At 37.8% G+C, this 10,276-nt stretch overlaps 1 pseudogene; it reads left to right on the top strand.

Moving 5' to 3' along the window:
- Window positions 1-7,387: 7,387 nt before the first annotated feature.
- On the top strand, window positions 7,388-8,013 carry LOC111187599 (dynein light chain 1, cytoplasmic pseudogene; annotated as a pseudogene).
- Window positions 8,014-10,276: the final 2,263 nt, after the last annotated feature.

Below are 10,276 nucleotides of genomic sequence, written 5' to 3'. Positions count from 1 at the left end.
ATATTAACTGTTAAAATTGGGTCCGGAGATGTGTTTTTCTCTATTATGTTCAATGCTACTAACACCTAAACACAATTGAAAAAAAAAGGCCTAAGTATAAACCCAATAACCAAAAAGACACATTATTGTACCTTAAAGATCTACTGAGGAGTATAAAAGAATATTTAAATAAATTAATAAACAAATCACATTCTTGTATGGGATGACTCAGTTGCTATATTCATTTATCTATTTATCTATCTGTCATCTATTAAGTGCAATATAAATTAAAATACCAAGAAAATGTTGAAATCAGACATAGGGATTATACATTTCAATTGGAAAAATAAGGAGGAAAGTCTAGAAATTTCTAAAAGAAGTCATATAATTAAAATAGCTTCTTAATTTAAAAAATTGATAAACAGATGAATGCAACAGAAGTAAAAAAAAAAAAACCTTAATTCAGATAAGAATTTATTTTAATTCCTTAAATGACAAAGGTAACATTTCAAATCAACTGAGAAAGAAAAAGATTACTCAATAAATTATCTTAGAAAAACTAGATAACCTTTTGGAAAATTCTCTACCTTAACTCTTACAAATGGATGAAGCATGTGTCTCTCTCTCTCTCTCTCTCTCTCTCTCTCTCACACACACACACACACACACACACACTCACACACATAAAACCATAAATTTGTAGAAGAAAAAAAAAATTAAGTTTATATTGTCAGAGTTAGGATGACCTTTGGAAGCTGAACAATAAACGGATAAGTAATAGGACACTTCCTGCTATTCCTCAGACACACAAGGCCCACTATGGGCTCAAGGCCTTGCATTTCCTGTTGGCTTTTCCTAGATCTCTTCCATCCATCCTCAAATAGGGCCCAAACAGCCTCAAGGTTTGCTCACTTATTTCAGATTTTTATTCAAATGTTACTTGCTCAGTAAAGCCTTTGTTCTCAAATGGCAACCCACTGGAATCTTCCTATTCCTCTATTCCTTTACCTTGCATTAATTTTCTCCTTAGTACTTGACACCACCTAAAATATTATATGTCATTTAATTTATCTCACTTATTATCTGACTTCCCCTACTAGACTGCAAGTTTCATGAAACCAAAGGTGCTTTTTCTGTATTGTTCCGTTCTCAGTGCCTACAAGACTACCTGGAGCATACGAAGTGCTCAAAACATATTTGATAAATGAAGAAAGAATGAATAAAAAGTCAAAGGAGTAAGAAGAAAGCCTAGAGAAAACGGTGTAATTAAGCCAGAATGGGTAAAATGACAATGGAGCCGTAAGCTGTAAGAGATCGAGTTAGATAAGCAGGCAAAAGTACATGTTAGAACAAAAATTAGAATGTCACTAATGACTTTGGCAAAAGCAGTTTGGGAGACAGTTCTCCATGGATCTCTCATTTCTACACCCATTGCTAGTAGGGATACTGACTGTCCTTTATTCCAGAAGATCGTTTCAAGTATGTTTGTATTGTGAACAGCCTTGGAAGATGTGGTATTTACTCTGCAGTAAGAGACACATTTGTTTACAACTTTGGAAGATAAAGACATTGTCTCCCCTCTGTAGCAAAAGGCAGGATGCTTACTACCCATTAATAAAAAATCTGGGCTCTGTATGCTCTGGATTCTTCTCCTGTAATGCAACCCATAGAGTGTGCAGGTATCAGCTCACCCTCTTTGTGTTTCCTTATGGGAACTGGAGCCCAGAAAACAGGGGGAAAAAATGCTGATTTTCTGGTTGCTGCTAATGCTGTGAATAATAAATTGTTCATCATCTCTGACCCAAGAGCCTTGTCTCCTGTCAGCATCTATAAACCTATAGCAGGCTAACTTATTAGTGTGCAAGTAGGGTAAAATCCCAGGCCTTTTTACAGTTCTAGATAGAGAGATGGCAAAATAACAGGATTTTTGTATAGCTACACTAGCATTAGCACTGATATAGTAATTTACTTCCACTCAATACAGTACTAAATTACACCTTCAAAACTCAAAACCATCATTCAACTTCTCTTTCACCTACATGATATTCATAAATGCACAATAGTTCACTATTATGTAGGACAGTTCACTACAGTCATTTATCTGGCTCTCATAACTCTTAGCTACAAACAGTATACACACTCATACCTTAGGGGAAGTATGAGAATATGAAGCAGAATTTACCATTCTACCTGAAGTATGAAATAGAACTGTTCCAACCAATTCATAAAATCATGAGCAAGAAATAAATGATTATTTTTGTATGTCACTGAAATTTTTATATTGTTTGTTATGCAGCAATAGCTGACTGATACAAGACCCAAATATCAACCCTCCTAATGTAATAAAAGTTTACTTCTCCCTTGTGAAATATTCTTAAGGGAAGCAATACAGAACTAGTATGGGAGCTCTGCTACACAAAGTTACCCAAGGACAAAAGCTCCTTCTATCTTATTGATCTACCTTTCCATCAAAATCATCCTTAGCTCTTGTTCCAAGATAGCTCACTACCTCATTTGTGTTCGAAAAAATGGGATAGAGGAAGGGTGACAGAAATGCAACACACTTGCCTTTCAAAAACATCCCAGATTCTGCACCCACAAAGTCTCCTTACATCCATTAGATATTAGTCATGAGCCACACCTAACTACAAGGAAGGTAAAACAAACTTTATTTTTGGCAGTCCTGCACATAGCCAAAACTCAGGGGCTTTACAGGCATACCTTGTTTTGTTGCGCTTCTCTTTATTACACTGTAGGGTTATTGTGTTTTCTACAAATTGAAGGTTTGTGGCAACCCTGCATGGAGCAAGTCTATTGGTGCCACTTTTCCAACAGTATTTGCTCACTTCGTGTCTCTGTGTCACAGTTTGGTTAACTCTCACAATATTTCAAATGTTTTCATTATTATTATATTTGTTGTGACGATCTGAAATCTGTGATCTTTAATGTAACTACTATGACTCAACTGAAGGCTCAGATGATGATTAGCATTTTTTAGCAATAAAGTACTTTTAATTAAGGCATGAACGTTGTTTTCTTAGACATAATGCTATTCCACATTTAATACACTATGGTATGGTATAAACATAACTCATATACACTGGGAAACAAAAAAAATGGTGTATCTCAATTGTGATACTCACTTTATTGTGGTGGTTTAAAATTGAACCTGCAACATCTCAGAGGTATGCCTGTGTCTCTGTTAAATGAGAGAATGGACATTTAAATACAACTAGCATTATTTGCCACAGTCTATTCATGTGGCAACGCAAATATCCATCACAATCTCTCTCCTTCACATAGAATACATTGATCACCTCCACAAAGGAGAAAATTCCGAAGTCCCACTGGTTACTGTACCCAGCTAAAAGTCTCCACTCTGGATGATGTATAGCCCTTTCCCTTCATTAATCATGGATGTGGAGCCTCATGATTTGGCAACCTACAAACTAAAACAAGTTTATCTGTCCCCATACACTCAATACTCACGGCTTGTGAAGAAGTAGATATTGCAAACTAAACTGCCCCTATTGAGCAAAGAAGGATTGGGAAACTTACAGCAGTCTCTGGGCCATGGCAATAATCAAATCCTACTAGATAGGCGTTACAAATATTCCATGAACCAACAAAGGATTAGTCTCATCTGGAAGGCCCTGATTCTGCTTTCCTGGAAGAAATGTGTGCTTTCTTCCAAAGCCTTTGGTTCTACCCCCTGGCGGGTGCTTTCCTATCTTTTGTCCTCCCTTGCCATGAATCAAGCAGGTGGTACAAAGATTGCTCTTCTTGGAGACTGCAATATTTTTGTAGCCTTCTCCTTGCTGGTCCAGATTTGGCGGCCCAGGAATTTTCTAAAGGGTTGAACAATTACAGGCTTTTGCAGGCTATGTTGTTGTTCTGTAGCCATACAATTCCCTCAAAACCTTAGCAAGATTCCAGGCAATTTGTTTTGGATTAGTTCCATATGTAAGTAACTATAGCCAAAGATTTAATCTAGATGTACTCTTTAAGCCTGAAGATGCTTGTCTTTTCCTTATTACCCTCTGTGCTTTCCTTACCCCCTCTCTGGATGGAAGCTACATCCAGGCTATCTAAACCATTTTGTTTGGGTGGAAAAGCAATACTCTTAATTTGATTTTGCTTCTCATCTGGCTCCCAAATCTGGCAGGACATTGAATTTATCTCCTAGTAAGGCAGTGGCTTTGAAGCTACCAGCTATAATTGCTTTGGTTTGGAATACAGAAGGAGTTGACTTTTTCAACCCTCAAAGGCCTCAAATTATAGGACTCTCAGTGAAATTATTTTGCTAACCTGGCACAAAGAGCCTTTCTTAACAGAACTATATGCCCTTCCACTTCTGCTTGCAGACTGGTTAACGCCAGCCTGAGTTCATCTCTGTCATAGGATTTTGCTGGAAGAGCAAGAAGCTGCCAACACACATGAAGATCCTGCAGCTTTCCAGTGATTTCCCCTAATGTTATATACGGCCTCTGTCACCATTTAATCTGCCTTCTAAAATACTGTAATCAACAGTTATATCAATGTTTTGCCTCAGCATATCAGGGATCAACCAGCTTTTCAACTTCCAATATCTGTGTCTGTGCTTCCTGCCTCCCAAGTACTAAACATATTATGCCACAGACCTAGGTTATGCCACTTCATGCACCCCATTTCTGGTACCAAATTCTGTCTTAGGAAATGCATAACAGAGATTCAAATACAGTCCATAAAGAAAATAGGGCTTCCCTGGTGGCGCAGTGGTTGAGAGTCTGCCTGCCAACGCAGGGGACACGGGTTCGTGCCCCGGTCTGGGAAGATCCCACATGCCGCGGAGCGGCTGGGCCCGTGAGCCATGGCCGCTGAGCCTGCGCATCCGGAGCCTGTGCTCCGCAACGGCAGAGGCCACAACAGTGAGTGGCCCGCATACCGCAAAAAAAAAAAAAAAAAAAAAAAAAAAAAGAAAGAAAATAGAGGTTTATTCCTTTCACATTATAGTATGGAAATGACAGTCTAGGGATTTTATGGGGGACCCAGGCTTTTTCTATCACGTAGTTCTGTCATCCCTCAGATACTGCTCTTATCCACATGGTACAAGATGATCCATCACCATAAACACTTTTCAAAGCAGCAGGATGGGGAAAAGGTGGCAGAGGGCCAGCTCTTCGTCCTTTAAGGAAAATCTGGAAACCGCACACATCACCTCCAAGGGAGCTTAGAAAATGTAGTGCTTACTCTGTAGCCACATGTCCTCCTACAAAACAAGAGTCCTTTCATTACAGGAGAAGAGGATCATGGATATCAGGGAGCAAAAAATGTCCTTGCTACAGCCTTAAAATAAGTGACATTATTGGGATCTAACATGGTGTTTTGTGAACCAGTATTTATAACAATAAGAACTAAGGTGAATAGAACATTATTTTAGGAATAACTGCTCACCTAATGATATTTATAGAATATTTTCCAAGGTATAACATCCAAAATATAAATTTTGATATAAATAAATGTAAATTTAGTTTACCTTTTGCATTAAATATCTGATACATAATAGGCATTTGATAAATAATTGTTGAATGAAAGAATGAATGAACTGACTAAGCAACAAATATTTACTGAATCACTGCAATGAGGCCATGACTGTGTAGACACCAAAGACATATTAAAAAAAGGTATGACATATGGAAGGGGTTGGTAGCATTTTACTTGATGATACTGGCAACGTGAAGTGCTATACACATCTAATAAACATATAAAATAATAATAATATATAAATAATAAATATACTAAAGAAATTTTCTACACAATTCCCAATGATTATACAGAAAAATAAAACTTCCTAAATTAAATTTTTTCTTAAAATAATTTTATAATTTCAAATAAGATAAAAAATTGGGTATCCTTTTTTTAACTCACTCTTAGTAAGAAGGTTACTCTAAGAGCAAATGAATTAATTGGTATTTATTTATGTAATTTTCATATTACACTGAATCTTACACTTAAGATTTTAGTAAAAAGTAACAACATATTTAGCATGAAATTGTGACATGTAATTATTTGCTTAAAATTGGAATGGTTTTCAAGTAATTTAAATCAATGACACATACATGAACTATTTCTTTATAACCATCAAAGCTATTTGTGCTTACGTACGAAGAATAAAATAATTCATTTGTAGTTTTGAGAAACAGAGAAAAGAAGAACTTGAACCAGTACTTTCAATGAGGTAAACTATTCTTCTCATTTTTTCACAAATCTTTCTCTTTTCTATTCTTCCATTCCTAGAAGCAGCATTTAGTTATCACCATGGATTATTTTTAGGAATGCATTGCTATAGACTATTGGGATATATTATTTAGAAGGCTGTGCACACATTAAGGGAAATGACCTGTTTATAAACATATATAAAATGTTTGTTTTATAATCACTCAGGTACATGACACACCCAGATGTTTCTACAGAATAACACCTTAGGAGAAATCACATATCGTTAGGCTTTTATAACTTTTTTTCTCTGTAGTCTTGCATATTTGGGAATGAAGAGACGAACAGAAAAAATTAAGGACAATAGGTGCAGGAGAACAACTGCTCAATACCTGCCTTGTCACACAAAGAACAGATATTTTTTTAAGTCTCCTTGATGAGAATAAATTTTTGTTCTTTGAGAGTGGACAAAGTCATTTATTGCTCTATCAAGCATATAAGGTGAGCAAAAAAGCTGAGAAGTGTTTTTCATTACAACACATTTATTAAAAAATATAAACATTGGTGAAAATATTCTGGGAAAGATGGCAAGCTAGGCACACTCATTTCTCTCCATCCAGCTCCAGATTCCCATTAACATGAATGAAAGTATATAAAAAATAGGGTGTACACTGTATAAGAACTGGAAACTTTGTGCCAAAAAACGACAAAGACTTTTTTTAGAAATAGCATAGATAAAACAAATGAAAGAAAAAAACTATGTGCTTATTACCAATATTTTATCATCATAAAATAGTTTTCATCTTTATTTGTTTTTAGATTTTTCTATCTATAAGTGTAATTTAGACATTCCTTCATTTATTCAACAAATATTTATTTTCGTGACCAAGGCAGTGTCCTAGGCCTTGCTATTCAAAAAATGTTCCTATTCTCATAGAGCTTACAATTTACTGCCATGGAGAACAATAAATGAGTTTGTGAATGTAGCACAGTATCATAGGAGGTACTAAAGGAGGGTTATCCAGAGCCACGATGGTGGGCAGCAGCTTGGACACTCACTAGAAGAACAAGCCACTCCCCAAACAGAACACTTGCAGCCACATATCAATGGCATTCAATGACTGCTGAGCTGCCAGGAGCAGAATTCAAATTATAGGGTTAATAGGCTGTGACTCTGAGAGATGTGCCACGGCTTCAGTAGGGACCGCTCCTCTCTAAGGGTCTGAGCCTCGCCAGCTTCTCCCCCAGGAGACCGTTGCAGTCGGCCAGCCGCTGCTCTTTGGTAACTATGTGTGATCGAAAGGCCGTGATCAAAAATGCCGATATGTTGGAGGAGATGCAACAGGACTTGGTGGAGTGTGCTACTCAGGCATTGGAGAAATGTAGATAAGGACATTGCTGCCCATATCAAGAAGGAGTTTGACAAGAAGTAGAACCCCACCTGGCACTGCATTGTGGGGAGGAACTTCGGTACTTATGTGACACATGAAACCAAACACTTCATCTACTTCTACCTGGGCCGAGTGGCCATTCTCCTGTTCAAATATTGTTAAAAGCATGGACTGTGCCACACACCCAATGATCCATCCAAAAACAAGGACTGTAGCCTAAATTCCAAATACCACAGACTGAAAACTTCAGCCTTGCCCAAGGGAACACCTCAATCTTTATTGTGTTGCTTTGTACAGGGCATGCTCTGTACTAGTTTGTTGTGGTTATAAAGCAATTAGCAAAACAAAACAACAAAAAAAATAGGCCATGACCCTGAAGATGAAGAGGCTTCTATGATGTCCAGGCAGCCCACACCTCAGGAAGACTAGGCACGGATTTCCCAATAACCAAGTGACTGCCAATCCAAACAGAGAGCCAGAAATAGAAAACTGGCTTTAACTCAGCAGCTTCTCCAAGCCTATTAAGAACAATGAAGAAAGAGGAGGAAGAAGAAGGGGGCCGGGGAAGGGAGGAAGGAAGGGAGATAAAGAGGGAAGGAAGAAGGGAAGGAGGGGAAATGGTGAGGGAAGAAGGAGGGAGGAAAACCCTGCAGAGATGTGTTTCCTCTGCTCTGGAGCCCCCCATTCCACTGAGGACTTACCGCATGCCAGATACCATTCCAGGTACAGAGCAAAACATGAAATTTCCTGCCCATGGAGCTCACATTCTAGCAGGAGAGGAGCTAGCAAAATTACAAAGGAAGTAAAATACACAGTATGTTAGACAGGGATAAATGCAATAAAGAAAAACTTAGGAAGGAACATAAATAAGGGGTGTATAATTTTTCAATAGGTCAGGGAAGGTTTCACAGAAGTGAGTTTGGGAACAAACCTGAAGGATGTGAGGCAGTGTGCCATGAGTAAATCTGGGAGATGAGATTTCCAGCAGAAGGCCCTCGGGCTGAACCATATACGGTGTACTGGAGGAACAGCACGGAGGCTAGAATGGCTGGAGTTGGGAAAATGAGGGGTAATGAGATCAAAAAGACAATGGACTAGAGATGTGTTAGAAGAGAAAGAGAAGTGAACGACAGCTCTTAGATTTTTGGCTGGGGATACCATTTACTAAAATGGAAAAGCCTGCAGAACAAGCCAATCTGGAAGGTACATTCAGGACTTTATATGTATCAGATATTAAAGAATATATATGGAGTGAACAATTCCATAGTGAACCTGGAGATCAAGGGAGAGGTCTAAGTTGGAGACTAATGAGTAGGCAGTTGTCAGAGTAGAGAGTGTATTTAAAGCCATGCTAATAAATACAATCATCAAGGATGCAAAGAAGACAAGAAGAAGTAGTTCAAGGACAGCCCTGGAGCATGTCAATATTAAGAAATCAAGAAGATAAGGAGGAACCAGCAAAGGAAATAGAGAATGAACAGACAGAGAAGAAAACCTGGGGAAATCCCAAAACTAAGTAAAGAAAGTGTTGCAAAGTATTGAAAAAGATCAGCTCTGTTGAATGCTTCTGTAAGTCAACTAAGATGAGAACTAAGAATTAGTCATTGGATTTGTTTGCTTATTGTCTTCTCTCCTGCTATAATGTAAACATCATTATGGTAGGAAGTTTCTTCCTGTCTTAGTCATTAGTAAATTCTGAGGGACGAGAACAGTGTCTGGTACATAATTCATGTTCAATAAATGCATATTAATAAATGGATGAATCTCTGTTGTGAATATAAACATAAAAATAAAATATAAAGTGAAAAATATTTTATGATGGTGAAATGCTTGTAAACATTGTTAGATAGAAAAAAGTAGAACTTTGCTATAAAGCTTCAGGTTCTACATAGCACCAATTTAACTACAAAATGCACAGAGAGTTGATAGTATACAGGAAAGAAAACTTGGAAATAAAAAAATAATTTGCATCCCTAATTTTTGCTTTAGCATCCAAATTACTTATTTTACCTAAACCTTGCATATTTACAAACATGGCCATTTTACATAATGTTTTGCAATGACACATTACAAATTCCAGCTCTTAATCCCAAATTAACTTCTTTCAAAAAGCAATATTTAATTCTATTGGAAGACACTGAAGAACTCCACTAGAATTACATTAGTTGTTCAACATTTCACAGCCTGCTTGAAACCAAGCAGGACCCTGTGGGGCCCTCCCAGGTACAAAAACCTTTTCATGTCCCCACTTTCATTTGTAGGGAAAAGACCTCAGCCTCCTAAACCTTTCCTGAGTTTCAAAGGTCAGATTCAAACAGTTACTAAGCAGGGAAGTGAAGGAATGCAGAAACAAAGGAAAAGCAGTCAAACAATAGTGCAGCAATAAGGTCCTAGCTCCTCCTCAAGGGATGTACCTAACTATCTTTGAGTTCTTCTGCAGGAAGTAAGGACTCCACCCAGGTGGAGGACGGTAACATCAGGCTGAGCACAAGATCCCTGGAGCACCACCCTGTTACCTCACTGCCAACCAACCAGAAGAAAATCACACAACCTGCAGCCCACAACCCAAATTCTGCCTTTAAAACCTCTTTCCTGAAAACCATCATGGAGTTTAGGTTTTTTTAGCATGAGTTGCCTGTTCTCCTTCCTTGGCCCTCACAATAAACCTTTCTCAGCTCCAAATTCTGGCATTTCGGTTTCTTTGGCCTTAC

Source organism: Delphinapterus leucas, chromosome 5, assembly GCF_059928025.1.
Source record: "Delphinapterus leucas isolate spDelLeu-1000000601 "Yukka" chromosome 5, BTC_Dleu_Yukka2, whole genome shotgun sequence".
Classification (NCBI taxonomy): Eukaryota; Metazoa; Chordata; class Mammalia; order Artiodactyla; family Monodontidae; genus Delphinapterus; species Delphinapterus leucas.
Note: the sequence above shows the minus strand (reverse complement) of the source record. Positions and strands in the feature narration are given on the sequence as shown.